Genomic DNA, 17,069 nt, shown 5'->3' on the forward strand with positions numbered 1-17,069 from the left:
AGCAATGTTCGGGGCCCCCACTTTAGGCTTTGAATTAGAGCTGAGCGGCTTAGGAGGCCAGATCCCTGACCGTGGCTCCAGGAGCAGGTTTTCTGCTGGGGGACAGGATCCTCACAAACACCTGTGTCTTTGTGGGACACTCCCCTCTGACAAGCTGGGAGGCAGGGTGCAGTTGTGGGAAATCGTGTTTACATGAGCAGAGGGCCACCATGTGGTGGGGGCACAGGAGACTGTGAGAATGAGTCCCACAGCCTTTCTGGAATCAAAAAACTGGCAAATGTGAAAAAGTGCATAATTTGTTTTATTGAACAGGCTGCTTATGTACGTTTGGAGGACCAGGTTCAATGACTCAGCATCCCTCCAGGACAATAGCCTCAAGAGAAGAACAGACAGAGCAGGAGGAGATCTGGAGTTTCTCCCAGGAATGAGGTGGAACAGGGATTTCTGCAGATTTGCAAGGAGTCCCCGACCACTGAGCATGGGGTTACAGCCCCACGAGCCCCTGTCATGTTTGGCTTGGGCTCTGGTTCTGGCCTGCTCATGTATTCTTCCAGCAGAGTTCCAGAAACTCAGAGGGTGGACTTAGAGGGGCTGCGTTTGGAACCTAGTGAGGAGTTGGAGGGTCCTTTATATTGAGTCCCTTCATCCTAATCACCGTAGCTGAAGCCCAACACCCCCCAGGCCCCCATGGTTGCCGTGGAGGGAGAACAAGCCTGGCAGGCGACCTAGGGGTCCCACTACTGTGTCCTTCCCTTGTCTTCTTTCCCTTTCACCCCGGAAGGTGTGATTGTCTCGTGTCATGGTGGCCTCCACAATGTCCCTCCCAGTAATCTCTCTTCTCCATCAGGTGGGGTTCCCAACCCCGCTCAGCCTTCTCTGCATGGATGCTGAAGGACCAGGCCCACCTGAAGTTCTGAGCTCGAGCAGTAAGGTGGAAACAAAGAAACCAATGGAAAAAAGAAGCAAGTGTTTGTGGCAAAGCTCCCCACCACAGAGAAGCTGCCCTGAGTGGAAGGGAGAGTGTGGGCATGCCCGTTTGTTTCCTATCTCCCAGTGCTCTTAGCTTTCTTATTGCCTACCTGCATGGTTACAACAAAATGATCTGCAAAACTGAAAATATTTACTCTCTTGCTTTTACAGAAAAGGCTGGCCAGCCTCTGGTCCGGTACCAGGCAAGAGATTGGAGTTCCTTTCCAGTTTGGAAACATCTTGGCAGGCCCAGGTTTGCAAAGGTCTTTAAGAGTAGTTACGGAGTTTTGCTTTTAAACTTTTTTACGGCTGTATATACTTGTGAGATGTGGTTGTGATGTATAATTCTGAGCCGGGATTTTCTCAAACTGTTTCTCACTTCTTATACCAGACATTCCTAAATTCCAAGTGGAACTGCATATTAAGGAAGCCATGGAATTTAGCAAAAGGATACAGATCTCATTTCCTTTTAAGCATCGGTGTACCTCCATCATGGCAGTATTTGTTATGTGTTATTGATAGGGGAACTAAGTAGTAAACAGATTAATAGAAAATAGGGGATTTTAGGTACACAGGTTCATCTTTTCAACATTGTTTGTAATATTTGCAGTTTAAGATGACCATTCCTGAGAAACAGGCAGCCTCTTAGAATGAAATAGCATTTCCTCTGAACCATAATTAATTTTTATTTTGTAGACAGCAGGAAGGGTAATAACACGTCACACATTTGGGGACGTCAAAGAGAAAATGTAACTTTCTGGGAGCGCACTCCCCCGCCTCCCCCTGCCCTTTTTACTGTCCCATTCTCCCTGGAAGGCTCTTTCTTATCTTCTGCTCATGGCTCCAGTAACTCTTTCTTCCTCCTTGTTCCTCAGCTGGTAAGGTTAGTTTTCTACTTTGAACAAGCAAACAAGCCAACAGAAGAGAAATTTCACAAGCAACTCCCAGCACATCCGCTCGCCTTCTGATGTCTGTGACCTCACTCTCGGTGCCCCACCGCTTATTAAAAGTGGCATCGAAAGCCAGTTCCTCCAAAAGTCCCCGAGGCCCCATCCCTCCCATCTTCTCTGGGTTGTCACTCCCAAAACCATCCTCTCTTTCACTGCCTCATCTATTTTGTTCTCCTGCTAGTTGGCACCATCAGTATATAAACGTCCATCCTCTTAAACCAACAGCACTCCTTGACCCTAATTCACCCCCACCAATTGCCACCCTGTGTCTTTGCAGCAAATCTTTAAGGAGTTGTTTAAACTCACTGTCTGCATCTTCTCTTGAGCCATCCCCTTTTACACCCATTCTGGCTTTTCGCCTGATCCCTCGCTCTATGGAAACTGCCCTGTCAAGGCCATCAGTGACCCCATGTTGCTAAGTATAGTGGTCAATTTTGACTCCTCATCATGTTTGGCCCCTCGGCAGCATTTGACCCAGCTCTTCCATCCCTCCTACCCCGTGTTCCTGCTTCACTCAACCCCCAGCCCATCTCTCTGTCTGTTTCTGCTTTTGGCCTGCTGGCTGGTCCTTTGCCAATGTCTCCTGTTTTTTCCAAACATATACTGTGGGTGTTCCCCAGGGTGGGCTCCTGGGCCTCTCCTCTCTCTCTCTGCTATTCCTTTGGTGGAAGCAACCCAGCCTTGGAAATTGGCATGCCATCAATTTCTCGATTTCTCCAAAATTCCCTGATTTCCCCTTTCCATCTGAGCCTTTATCCCTGAGACTCACATCACATTCTTTTCCTTTCATTCATCTTGCTTTCACATTCATACATATGTTCTACTATGAAATTACTTTTCCAAATTTTGAATCAGTACATATATATCATGTAAAATGCTCAAATATGTATTATTTCCACTAAGATGCTAATTCTACCTTAGAACATTTCTGCACTTCTGTATTTATGTGAATAAAGCGAATAGTATTTCTGCAAGCCTCATAGTTAAACACTGTTAGTTTGGGGCTATTATGTAACATGAAATAATGGTACATCAACATAGTCGTTTTTCATTTATTTTTATGTAACACCGAGATGAGGTTTTTGCCCTGAAGACTGGTTTTATTGAAATTTTACCTACGTTACGGACAGTCAGTTTATGTGAAAGCCCTCATTTCTCCCCTTTTTGATATATGCTCCATTTGGCTATATATAACATATAACTTGGCATGAAACAAAATTCCCAAATCATTCACATAATACAATTAATATGTTTAATTATATTTTTTAAATGTTAAAAAGAAAAAGAAAACAGATTCCTCTACCTATTAGGCACTTCTGTGGCAATATGTAACACACCCCTTAACCATGACATTGAAGAACTGAGCTGATACCAGCCCCTTTCCACCTGCTCAGCCCCACCTTTTCCCATCCCCTTTCCCATCCGGAGAGGACATCCCTCCCATTGTCCAGGCCCAGATGTTGGAACCATGTCCTTTCTCTCTCTTTCTTTTACACTCACAGACAGCAAATCCAGCTTGTTAGAAAATTCTGGATATTCTGTCTTAATTAAATACCTGCTCTCTGCTCCCCGCCCTCCTAAGAGCCACCTTCAGCCTTTCCTGGATACCAATAGCCTTCTGTTTCCATCTTTGCTTTCCTACAATCTCTCATCCACACAGAGTCAGAGGGAGCCTGTAAAAACATACATTGGGGGTGGTGGGTGTTGCTCAGTGGTAGGGCGCATGCTTAGCATGCTTGAGATCCTGGGTTCAATCACCAGCACATTCATTAAAATAAATAAATTACTTCCCCCCAAAAAACACAAACACAAAAGCATAAGTTGGACTACATCACCCCTCCCCTCAAAACTCACTAAACGGGTCACCATGTCATTAGGAGCCAAAGTCGTCACAAAGGCCTCAGGACCCGGCGTGCTCTGCCTCTCTGCCCACACTCTCCCCCTCACTCTGGGGGCCTCTGGCTCCGGCTCTTCCTTCTTCCTCCGGATCTATTCTGCTTCAAGTTCATTACTCCGTGAGATCTGCCAGGATTGCCTTATTCTCTCCTGCCTGCCTCCCACCCCACCGCCATCACCCGAGTTTGCTCATATCACTCTTTTTTAAAAATTTATCCAAACTCTTGCTACCCCAACATGCTGCCTGTTTCCTCTGCTAAAATTCTGAGCCCCCAGTGATGGGGAGTCATGTCTATTTTGTTGACTGATAAAGCCCGAGAGCCTTGGGAACGGTCTAGTTAGGAGATTCCCGTATGTAGTAGGAGCTTATACACATTTGCTGAATGAATGTAGATGCCCTGGTCCAATCCAATGGAGCACTTCTGTGACGTGCTCAAAGAATAACTCTTCTTTCCACCTGAGAGGGGGTGACAACTTCCCTGGTGATTAAAGGCAAGAACTTTTTGCTTTATGCTGTTAACCTTAGGCGGGGAGACTGGGGGATCTTCATATATATTTTTAAATTTGGTTCACTCTGCAGTTGGTCTTTGGTCTCTGTATAATTTTGAGAAACTCTTTATAAGTGATCATTCTTTGATCAGATTGAACAGGTTCCAGGGGGAAGGACCAAGCCTGTCCCATCAGCCATCCTATGTGTCTTGTCCTGGGACCCAGTGGATGCTCAGCATGTAAGTGAACCGACAGGAGTGAGTGAAGAGATGGGAGCATCTCATTATTGTGGCGGATCTCTGTCCAATGCCTTGAGATTTGGGGAAGGGTTTACGAGTGCAGAAGGGAGAGGTCAGGTCCTCTGTGCTTTTCCTGAGTGCCCTGGCCTTACCCATTCCCCCAGCCCCCTCTGGGCAGCCAAGCCAAGGAGCTGGGCCACCAGGGGTTGTGCTGATCAATAATCCACCTTCACCCCAATTCCGGGGGTAGGTACACATGGTTGTAGACACTGGAGTCAGGTCCTTGGAGGAATTCCTCACCGAACTATGTTTTGGACCTTTTATTTTTCTCTAGAACCTCCAGCTGAAGAAGATTGTCTTAGACACATGAAAGTTGAGGACACCTTCTGTCCCCTCGCAACCCAGGTGGGCCTGGGAGTCTGCTTTTTCTATAGCCGATGGGCTCGTGTTGATTTGGGCATCCCTGTGCCTGAATTCCTGCAGTACACTCGGTGGTAAGGATGGGGGGTGCCTGGCAGGGAGGGAAGCGGGTTGGGAGACTGTACAGCTGGGCTGATGTTAACCTGGGGTGAGCGGGAGCTTGCTGATGCATGGCATCTCGGGGCAGGGAACTCTCCACACTCAAGAGGGGTTCCCACTCCCGCAGGGTCCCTTTGATCAGGGTGCTGGGCTGTCAGGGGACCACAGGGGTCCCAGTGAGGATTAGGGTACCTTCAGGCAATGGGAAGTGTGGGGTCCAGTGGCAATTGAATTAACTGTGCACCCAAACCCAGCCCCCACCTCTTTCAGCCTGTTTCCTAATCTGCAAAACTGGAATGTTATTAAACATCTCGCGGGGTCATTGATGGGCTGGGACAGACTACACAGTCAGGAGCTGGAATTCTTCTGTCCCCTGATTGTTTGCCTTCTTTCTGACTATTTGCTCTCACAAGCTCAGTCTCTCTGTCTCTCGCTCTTTCACTTCTAAGTTTCTCTCATGCTCTGGTTTCATTTGATTTCCAACCACCGCCCCTCCCCTCCGCCAAACTCCAGATGAGTGAACTTGATTTCTATGTGTCAGTTCCAAATTCCCAGGAAAGATGCTCTGTCACCCTCTGGATCTGCTGTCCAACCCATGAGTTGTGGCCAGATGAGCGAGTCCCTCTGGGACCAGCAGAGTGTCTCTGCCCAGCCCCCAGCCACCACTGTGGGAGCACATAGCTCTCCGTGGAGGAAGTACTGGCTGTGACCTTGTGTCACTAAGTGTGAATTTATGTCTTCTCTTGAACCACCTTCATCCTCCTAAACAAAGATAAAAATTAAACACTCCCGGGATTTGTGTCATGGAACACTCAGGGTGGGGGCTAATGGGGCTGGAATTTCTGCTGTATTTAAGGGGCTACAGTGAATCCCCAACGAGAGCCTGCAAAGGGAACAGCACCAGCCCCACCCGGCACTTAGGGCGCTGAGTCTGCGTGACGGTGAGCCAGGCTTCTGACCACAGCTCAGGGGTCTGGTCTGACCAGTTAGCCTTTGAAACCAACCAGCTTTGGATTCCTCAATCCCACCCTGAGGTTTTACCTGAACCATCAGCTTCTGTATCTCTGAAGACAGATGCTGAGGACCCTTCACGTAAGCCGTTCGCACAGCCCTGTTCAGGCCTTTGTGCTGCACGGTCTGCCCGGCGAGCTGACCGAGGTTGGTATTTTACTGATGTTAGAAGTAGTCTGGTTTCCCGATGTACTGTTTCACTGAACAAGCAACAGAAGCCACTTCTCGCTGATAAAAGCAGAAAAGGGACATAATGAAAAGATACTGGGAGGGTGTGTGGAGTGGCCAGGACCGGAGCCAACCCAGGAGCTGTAGGAGGTGTTAGGGAGCCCCAGGCACCAGGCTGGGAGGGGTGCTACCGGGCCCCCTGCCACCCCAGAAGGGACCCCCCTCCACCCGACCCTCCACCTCACTCACTGCAGGTTCATGTCCCGGCAGGGCCAGGTCACACTGAAGCCACCAGCACACATCTCAGTTGGGGAGCTGGCCCCGTCTGAGCTGCGGGCCTGCCTGGTGTGGGGAGAGGCCCAGTTAGAGGAAGGCAGTTCTCCTACTGTTCCGAGTTAAGGTGCAAGTCAGTGCCCATCACTCAGGAGAGCCAGGCTGGACGGACCTCATTGTGGTGACTAGGCTGTCTGAGTTCACTTATTACTTTCTACGTTTGAAGGCCCTGGAGGGAGAAAAAGTGAAGGTTCTAGTACTTATTTTGTGTTTCCCACGTACCAGGTGTGGTAAGCAAGCCACTTCAGACAAGGCCCAGAGCAACCACGTAAATAGGCCATGGAGCAAGTCGTGCAGTCAGGCCTCTGTGGTCCCGAAACCCGGGTCCCCATCCGCTCCATAGTTACCAGTGGAAACTAGGGGGATTTATGGGACTGTGTGCTCCTGTGGGGGCTGGGATATGTGTGTTTAAGTCCACATCTTCAGAAACTCGGCTAGAACCACAGCCACTGATTGCACGGTGGCAGAGGAAGGAAGGATTCCAGCCTCTGGTCCAGCTCGTGTGGAGCTCAGAAGTTCTTCCTCCTGTCCTGAAAATAACACCAGATCTGAGGGAGCTGCAAACCCACTGCTCTTCTTAGATCCCAGAAGACTGAGAGGGAAAGCTGCTCCCAACTCAGAGAGGTTGCAAAGGGAACAGCGGGCAGGCTTGGAGAGTCACAGCTCCCAAGGCAGAACCTGCTTTTGTAAGAACCCTGGGGGCAGGCAGATTTAACAGGTCCCTGAGGCCAGCAGGAGGCTCAGTTTGGGGAAATAAGAGTGTGACAAGTCCAGGGGGCCAGTCAGAGGGGCCCCATGCTCTTTTTCATGTATTTTACATCCAGGACCATGTCCTGTTCTCAGAATGAAGGTCAGAGGATAACTCCTCATGCTTCCTGCCTGGAGAGGAGAAAATAACTGTATTGAAATACACCCAGAACATTCTGTTTCATTGGGGGAAGTTGTTTTTTGTTTGTTTTTTTAATGAGAAATTATTTTACCAGAGCCTAACCAACCTGGGAGAAGGGAAATCCCTTCTGTGTCACCCAAATTGGGGTGGGGGGAAAGAGACACACTTGTGGAGGTCACAGCTCAGGGCACAGGCTCAATGAGAACTAATCACAGGACTGCAGATGCCCTGCTCTGTCCCGCTCCCCCAACACCTTACCTCCATGTCAGTAGGGCCCGTGTGTAATAACAGGAATAATACTAACAGAAGTAAATGTCTCAGGAGTGTCTAGGGAAAACCCAAAGACAGCGGGGAGATGAAAACAAGGACACACAGGCTGTTTTAGCCTCTCACACCAATAGCTGTAGCAAACTACACACAGCCCAGCCCCAGTAGATAAACAGACAACCTCACAGAAGAAATTATTTATTTTGGTTCTCTTACCCAGTGCATTCCATGGTGCATCCTCGCCTAGAATTGAGTGGAAGCAAGTCCATCTCAGAAGGGACATAACTGAAGAGGGATGGCTTCCCAGACTCTGAGGGGCAGAGAGAGCACCAGCCTGGGTTAGAGAAAGGTGAGGGGTGGGGTAGGGTGTGGGCTGCCTTCTTCCCCATATAAGGAACCTTCCTGAGGCCAGCACAGTAGGAGGGAGGGCCATGGGGTGGAAGCAGCCAGACTTCATCCTGAGAACTGTTGGGATGCCTCAAAGGGACCATTCAGGTGCCCAAACTGGGCCCTGATTGAGGGAGCCAGTCGGTCTGACTCAGAGCCCAGGACTGAGGTGGGCTCACAGCAGGCCGGTATTACTTGGCCGGATCCATTTCACTTCTCCGAAGCCCTGTGTAAAACATGAAGCGTGGACGGCCTGGTGAGCACAGCTCTGCCCTCAAGACCGGTTTCAACTCCTCTCTTCCCAGAGAACAGCATCTCTGAACCCGTCCTGGGTGACCTCACAGAGATCACCCTAGTGGCCCAGGCTAGTGACCAGGAACATGTACCTTCCTGCAGGCAACCCCTGACGTCCACTGATGCATCATATACTGGCAAAGAGTGAGTCACTGTGCATTGGTCTAACAGCAGAGACTCTGCCAAAGGCCCAAGAGGTGGTGTGTGGGACATGCAGGGGTGCAGGAGTGTAAGCAGTGCAAAAGTGTAACTGGTGACAGGGGTGCAGGGGCTGTGGAGGGCGCAGGCATTTCAGGGGATGTGGGGGTGGAGGGATGCAGAATTGCAGAGAGTAGCAGGGGTGCAGAGGTGCAGGGAGTGTAGGGATGCAGGGAGGTGCTCAGGGACCTGGCCAGGATAAGAAGGCAAGTGCACATCCTTGCAGTCAGCCTGACCCCGGTAGGCTATTGCAATGCTTTTGGGCGGCGGCGGCGGCGGTGGCGGTTGGGAGGCTGCCCGGGCAAGCCGATCGATTTCTTCTCTTCCCTGCAGCCTGGCCTGGGGTGGGGCTTAGCCGCCGGAGATTCACCAGATGTTGCACTCCAGGTAAGCTTGCTCCTGGTAGGTGGGGCGGTTAGGTCAGAAGGCAGTGGCAGCGGCAGAGGGGCGGAGCGGGTCTACCCCTGGTGAACGGGTGGAATAGCTGCCTTGTCCCGGCTGCTGGGCCTGGGAGCGGCCTCTTCTTCCCCAGGTCGCCGGACACTCCTGTCCCACTCAGCTTGCTGAGTGCGGAGTGGGGGCGGGGCCGTTAAGGTGCGGGACCCACGGGGGGAGGGAGGCTGCCGCGGGGGAGCCGATCAATTCGCTCCGCTCTCCCCAGAGGCGGAGCCAGGGGCGGCTTCTGCTGCCCTAGAGGCGGGACGCGGGTCTCCAGATGAGCTTGCTCCTGGGAGGCGGCGGCGGAGGCGGCAGGGGCAGGGGATGTGTTCCAGGGAGTTGCTCCATTTCTTCTCTCCCCCACGGCCTGGCTTGGGGGCGACGCCTGCCGCCGGAGATTTGCCTCAGGTCCGACTCCAGGTGAGCTTGCTCCTGGGAGATGGGTGCGGTGCGGTCAGGGGGCTGGTAAGGTGGTGGCTGCAGGCATAGGGAGGCTGCCCCGGAGGAGATTGTGGATTAGCTCCATGTCTGCACCGCGTGGCCTGAAGGCGGCCTCTGCTGCTCCAGGTCCCGGGACACCCCTGTCCCACTTTGCCTGCTGGGGGCGGGAGGCAGGGTAGTCAGGGTGCAGGGGTGGCGGTGGTCGGGGGCCTGCAGCGGGGGAGCGGACCATTTGCTCCCATCTTCCCCGCGTCTTGTTCTGGGGGCGGTCGCTGTTGCCCTGTGTTAAGAGACGCGTGTATCCTAGTCGGCCTGACCCCGGGAGTTGGACTTGGTACTTTGGGGGTGGTGGCAGCAGCGGCAGGTTTTCCCATGGAACTTGTCCATTTGCTCCCACTTCCCCCCATGGTTTGCCCTGGGGGCGGTCCCTGTTGTCCCAAGTTCGTCGGACGTCCATCTCCAGGTCAGCCTGCTCCCTAGAGAAGGCCACTGTGAGGTCATGGGCAAGAGTGGTGGCTGCTGCGGGGGTAGGGGCTGCCTTGGGGAGCTGGTGGATTGGCTCCCGTCTCCCCGATGGCCTGGTGTGGGAGTGGCCTCTCCTGCCCCAGGTCACCAGACTCACGTGTCCTACTCAGCCTGCTGGGGGAGGGGCGCCCTGGGCGGTGCCTTTAAGGTGCGGGGGTGGCGATGGCGGGGGTAGAAGACCTGCAGCGCGGAGCCTGTCAATTTGCTCTCCTTTTCCCCGCGAACAATCCTGGGGGCGTCCTCTGCTGCCCAAGAAGCCGGATGCCCGTCTCCAGGTCAGCTTGCTCCTGGGAGACGGGCCCGATGCGGTCAAGGGGCAGAGGCAGTTGCGACGGCCGGCTGCCCCGCCTAATGGGGCCACTTCTTCTCCTCTCCCCTGACCTGGCCTGGGGACGTCCTCTCTGGCGCAAGATTCGCCTGACACCCCACACCGGGTCTGATTGCTCCTGGAAGGTAGGCGCGGTGAGATCAGGAGGTGGAGAGGACAGGGGCTGCCCCTGGAGAGCTGGAGGATAAGCTCCAATCTCTCTGCAGGCCTGACGTGGGGGCGGCCTCTGCTGCCCCTCGTTCCCAGGTCACACTTCTTCGGGTCATATTTCCCCGGGGTTGCGGTAGGGTGCGGGGGCGTCGGGGTGTTGGCGGGGGTATGGAGCCTGTCACTCGGGAGCTGGGGGTTTAGCGCCCATCTTTTCCGCAGATTGGCCTGTGGGCAGCCTCTGTTGCTCCAGATCGCAAAGCAATTTCCCTGACAGCTTAGCCACCAGAGGTGGGCAGGATGGGCTGAGAGGGCTGAGGCAGCCGCCAAGGCAGCGACGGAGGGGGCTGTCCCTGGCCAGCTGGTCAATTTGTTCCCATCTCAACCTTTGCTGCCCCAGTTTCGCAGAACGCCCTTCTCCAGTTTATTCTTCTCCAGGGAGGTGGGCGCAGTGCATGCAGCCCGAGGTCTGGGCTCTCCCTTGGGAGGGGCAGAACTCTCTTGTTCTCCTTTGTCTTTATTCTTCAGCGAAGTGGTTACTGGACGCAATTCTTAATTCTGAGAAAGTGTAGCCTGTGTTATGGAAGAGCTGCTGGACAGTGAGGTTTCTGGGTGGATTTTCACATCAGCTGATGCCCCAGGCAGGCAGGAAAGCTATTACTCAGAGCTTCTTAGTCTGGGGTTGGGGATGGCCCCGCCATCCTCGCCATGCTTTTTAAAAATGTGTTACTCCCCTCTTTTTCCTAGGTGAAATTTTAGGTTATTGGGTCTCAGATTGCTGGCACACTCATCCCTGTTCTCAGACATCTTTTAAACTTGGGTGAAGTGATAAGTAGGGGAAGATGATTTACTGAAAGGTAAGAATACTTAAATTCGCATTAAAGCTACATTCTGTCAATCTTTCTAAAATGATTTTCCTCTGATTCTAAATCCACGACCTAGTGAATGTTGTACTCCTGTGTAAAATCATTGATCTTCACATCACATTTGTTGAGTGGTCAACGAGATTTGTTAATTAGATTATTCCTGAAAGGAAAAGTTCAGGCTTTTCAGAATTCCTTGTCTGATGTCACCCAGGCAGTCACAGTAGAAGACAGAGCTGATATAAAAATCCCTCAGCTGCCTGAACTGCAAAGCTTCTGGGATTACTGATCCCTGAAATGCAGGTGACTCTTGATGATAATCTGGGGGATGGTTTAAATGATCAGATTCTTCCAGTCCTATAAATGGGTTCCGTGGCCCCAGCCCCGGGAGAACTGGACATAAGGGCCATATCGTGTGTGGTGGGATGGGAAGGCAAGGTGTAAGAGCTGGAATCACTGAGATTCCACACTCGCTAAACACAGACTCCAGAGCCTAATTGTTGTCAGGTTCTGTTCTGGATTTGAGAGTGTGTTCATACATGATTCTTGCCCTTCTGGAGTCACTGCCTGGGTGGAAGTAACCTTTACATAGATCTGTGGAGGATGACATTTAAGTAGATGGGCTGTTATGGTTCTCAATGTGCCCAGGCTTGCTCTTCCAGGCACTCGTGGGACTAACGCGAGTCATGTTATTCACTCATTCACTGATTTATTACCCTTGAATTGATCACTCGTCCCACAGTAAGTGAAACAAGGTAACAGGAAGCTGAGTTTTGTCCCCTCTCCTATCACTGATTGTTTTTCAGTCGGGCGCCCTGCGTATGCATTGTGAAACGGTGGTATTTCGTGCCCAATGGGGCAGCACTGTCAGTTCTGAGAATCAGGGGAGACACATGGGTAGGACAGCACCCTGACACACATGGCACCCCCCATCCCGTGAGACAGAAATGTCGATGCTCAGGTGACCCGATGTAGACTGCGGTGCTAAACCTGAGCATGTTTAGTTATCCTGGTGGCTATGAAAATACAGACTACCAGTCGCTACCTCTGGAGACTCTGAGGGTGTGCACCCCAGGATTCTGCATTTTAAGAAGCACTTTAACGAATCCTGATGAAGAGATCTGAGTGTCCCACGGAGAAACACTGGTGTGCGAGGCACCAATATTGAGGATTCTCAGGGAACGATGTCTTTTTAGGATGGTCCATGGGCCCTCACTTTAGACTTTTGCCTTGAGTTTAATTTTATGTGTTCAGAAGTGATGTCTTTCAATTCCAGTGCATGTCAGCATGCTCTGTGCAGGGATTTACTCTCAGTAGATGGCAAAAACTATGATTCTTCAGGTCACCGAGCTACACTGTGAACGATATTTTATTTTGGTTTTCTTTGTAGCAATGCAGAGTCTCCCGAGAAGAGATTTAGACTCAACAGCTTTGTGTCAGACTTTGGAAGACCGCTGCTGCCCAAGGTGTTCTCTGGCAGTGCAATGATGAATCTAGGTCCCTCTTTCACTGCTACATCAATGAAGTGGACCACTTGGACAAGGCCAAAGCTGGTATCCCTACCATAGCCCTTTACAGTGTTATTCGGCTCCAGGAAGCCATCAGATGCAGCAGGTGGCCAGAGGAGGAGCCGAACAGACTCATGAAATGTGACATCCCCAACTTTATCAACACGGACCAGAACTCTGCCTTTGTGGAAGATGATTTCCTGATTTTGTAACTACCGATTGTTCTAGAAAATAAGCCAGTTGCCCAGAACTCCCACAAAGACTTGAATTGAGAAACGTGCTTTCTCAGGTATCTTTCTGAAGATGTGAAGTCTGTCTTTGTATGGAAGGAAGTCCCCTTTCACAAAACTGAATGTGTTTGTGTCTGAGAGAGGGAAATGGAGACAGAAAGACGAAGAAGCAGAAGAGAGCCCCCTCAGAAGAGATCTAGTTAAGGTGAGTTTTTGTGCCTTTAAAAAACATTTGGGGTTTTAGGGGGAACAAAGTATTTACACTGTCTTATTCTCCTCATTGGAAACCTTGGCCCCGTCGTCAGAGTCAGCGGCCTTGAACGGGGGTTGCACGCTGCGTTTCATCTGGCACTGCCACTTCCACGCTCTGCCTTTAGCACGTTGCTTTGCCTGTCAGGGTTGCCACCCTTTTAACTGTAAGGTGAGGAGTCTGGAGTAGATGATCCACCCCAGCTCTGCTGTTTTGCAAATTTCTGATTTCGTATTCGGATGAGTCTGGGATACACCCAGAGCAGTATAAACCAGGCCCTACCTCCTGCCTATTGCTGGGGCATCCCTCAGGTCTGTGCCTTCTACTCAACCCTTTACTGAGCCCAGCTTTTGTCAGGAGCCCAAGTGCCTACCGGGATGGCAGGGGACTTGTCTTTCGTGGTCACGGTGGCCAAGAATTCTATTGGTGTGCTGAAACAACTCTTCTGAGATCCTCCACCCACCCCTGCTCAAACCTAATGACAGCACTACGGTTCCTTTCCTAGGAGGAGGATCAATCCATGGTGCATTTGATGACAATCCTGTCCCCAGGGATGCACGGAAGTTTATCAGCTGAGTGAGGGGAGGTGCCTCTGTGTCCCTGTATCTCTGTCTGCTGACAGTTCGCTGCCACCGGCTACTGAACAAGAAAAGTGCTATTCACCATGTTGTGTGTTTTCCAAATGTGTAGGTGATGGTCTTGTGGCTCGTGCGTGGGCTTTGATTTGGGATGGTGAAGGGCTTATAAATACCTCATCAACATGTATTCGAGGTGGCCTGGTGCCACACAGATTTGATTCATGAAGGCATCAAGCCTGCACACTGGTTTGGAAACAACTTGGTTTTGATCATTCACACTGCGTGCATGACTCGCTGCTAATCTCTGGGTGGTTTTTTCATTTCAGATTTATTCACCCCATGTCTTGCTTAAGCTGAAAAATACATTTATTTCACCAGAATTTTCTCTGATTCTTTGTTTACACACATCCAGTTTTTTTAATTCCTTTAAAAGTGATTCTGTGTTTATAATGCCTCCTAATTTCTATCATCTCTATGTTGCCAGTGGCCTGAGACATGCACCAGATTTGATGCCGGAACAGTTCCACCAAAAGAAATCCCTTTGCCGTAATATCTTTTGAGGAAAATATTATTCTTTAAGGCTCTAACAGTAAATCGTAGAAGAAAGCATGGAACATTTCTTGTAGTTAATACATGTTCATGCGAAAAGAAATGATATTTTCATTAAACAATGTTGATTTTAATAACTTTTACAAATGTGAACATTATTATTCATAATTTAAGTAACCAGATAAAACCACAGTTATTTATTATGAAGATTGAAAACTATTTACATGGTCTCTTAATTAGAAGTAGCTTTATTAGAAGACTGAAGGGTATTTAAAAGATGGAAAAATACCCATGATGACACCATCATTTTTATTAACTAAATATCAAGAACTGTGCAGGGATAAGATTTAACCCTCTGCAAACTGCCAAGTTAGCATGAGGTAGTTTGTGGATGCTGCCAGAGGACAGGACACTCCCCCAGGATCAGAGACAAAGGACTCCCTGCCAGCACAGCAGGCAGCCTGTGGTTCAAGTTCATATTGGTTCCTGAGTTCCTTTCCTATTGCTGTTGTAACAAAGGACCACAGACTCAGTGGCTTAAAGCAATACACATTCATCTTCTCACTGTTCTAGGGTGCAGTAGTGCAAAGTCAATGTCAGTGGGCTAAAACCAAGGAGTGGCCAAGGCTAAGTTCCACACCTAGGCTCTTGGGAGGGATTCATCATCCTACCTTTCCCAGCTTGCAGAGGTGCTCACACTCCTTGGCCCAGGGCCCTGTGTCACTGTGACCTCTGCTGCCACTTTACATCTCTGTCTCTGACTATATAGATATAGAGGAAGAGTCTTCTACATCTGGTATGGACCCTTTTTCCTACATGGACATTGTATCCTTATTTATGTGCAGATGAAAACCCCTTCCCTCCAGGGTGCGGTGGCATCAGCTCACAAGATGACCACTCTGGGCTTTAAGTGTCCTCTTTGTATTGTCATCAGGGAACTTCTCTTTCCATAGTTAGCTCTGTGTTACTTTGTTGTTATATTTTACCCAGAATTACTGAAAGTTTTACTTAAAAGGGATCCTAATTAGCTCTGTTTACCTGTTTCCAGAGCTGAAAGCTTCAGTTCTAGAGTATCAGTTTGATTTTTCCTAAAAATACATTCCAGTATATTTCTCTGGTGAAAGTCTCTACCCTGTTATCTATTCTCCCATCATTTCCTTATTTTCTTGAATATATTAAAAGTATTTTATAGCCTTTATTGGTAACTCTGATGCCTACATCACCTGGGGTTTGCATCCTTTGTCTAATGCTCCTTATTCTCATGTTATCTGTCATATAGTCTGGACATGTTGCATGTCTAGAAATTCTTTATTACATGGCAGACATTGCAAATGAAAAATCCATGTTATCTTCTGTGAGAGCTTTTCTACCTTCCCGTTAGGCAGACAGTGTGAGGGACTGATCATGTCACTCCAATCAGGCGCTGAGGTGGATCAGGACTAAAGTGCCTTTTTTCTTAAAACAGCTTTGAGGTATACTTGGCAAAATAATTTTCACACGTTTAAAGTGTACAGCTTAATATGTTTTGACGTAAGAATATCCCCAAGGAACCATGACCACACTCAAGACAGTGAACATACCCATCACCCACAAAGCTTCTCTCCTGACTTTTTTTGTCCCTCCCTCCCTCCCCGTCTCTTCCCCTGGGAACCATTGATCTGCTTTCTATCACAACATATTGGTTTGCATTTTCAAGATCCTTATATGAATGGATTCATGCAGTATCTACTCTATGTTGTCTGACTTCTTTCATTCAGTGTAATTATTTTGAGAATCATCTGTGTTGCTGTATTAATAGCTTATTTGTCTTATAGTAGAGTATTGTTTAGTGCTGAGTTTTTACTGAAGAGTTTATTGTGAGCAGTGTTTGTATAGACCATCATTTCTTTCTGCATTTACTTCTTGATGGATGCATGGGTTATTTACAACTTGTGCTATTATAAATAAAATAGCAGTGAATATTTGGTTATAAGTCTTTGTATGGACATATGCTTTTCCTTTCTAAAGCACCAGATGAGGAATGTCTGGATTATATGGTACATAGGTGTTTACCTTTTTAAAAGAATCTGTTAAAGACTTTTCCAAAATGGTTGTACTATTGTAAATTCCTCGTGGTGTGTATCAGTTCTGGTTGCTCTACTTCCTTGCCAGCACCTTGTAAGGTCAGTCTTTCTAACTGTATTCATTCTAGTATGTATGTGAACTAGTATCTCACTGTGGTTTTTAAAAGTATTTCTCTAATCATTAATGACACCTTTAAACAGCATCTTTTCATATGCTTATTATCCATCTGGATATCTTTACTGAAGTGTGTTTTCTGGCCTCATTCACTCAGGTGTTTGAATTATTATTGAATTTTGAGACCTCTTTATTCTGGATCAGATACAAAGAGAGACCATTATCAGATATATGATCTGCAAATAGCTTCTGTCTATGGCTTGTCTTTTCATTTGCTTAGCAGTGTTTAGAAGAGCATTGAAGAGTCTTCATGTTCATAAAGTTCACTCTATCAGTTTCTTTTTAAAATAGATGATAGAAAAATTTGCCAAACCCAAGGCCATAAAGCTTAAGCCTATGCTTGTTCTCCTAGCTGTTTTATAGTT

General features: G+C 49.0%; 1 protein-coding gene across 1 annotated transcript in view; it reads left to right on the top strand.

Moving 5' to 3' along the window:
* Window positions 1-13,021: 13,021 nt before the first annotated feature.
* Window positions 13,022-17,069, top strand: part of LOC140695036 (uncharacterized) — a 134,663-nt gene continuing 130,615 nt past the window's right edge. The window contains exon 1 of the mRNA XM_072957991.1: window positions 13,022-13,294. The gene's annotated coding sequence lies outside the window, so the exon portion shown is untranslated. The remainder of the gene's footprint in view (window positions 13,295-17,069) is intronic.

The sequence above is a fragment of the Vicugna pacos genome, unplaced genomic scaffold (assembly GCF_048564905.1).
Source record: "Vicugna pacos unplaced genomic scaffold, VicPac4 scaffold_125, whole genome shotgun sequence".
NCBI classification, from domain to species: domain Eukaryota; kingdom Metazoa; phylum Chordata; class Mammalia; order Artiodactyla; family Camelidae; genus Vicugna; species Vicugna pacos.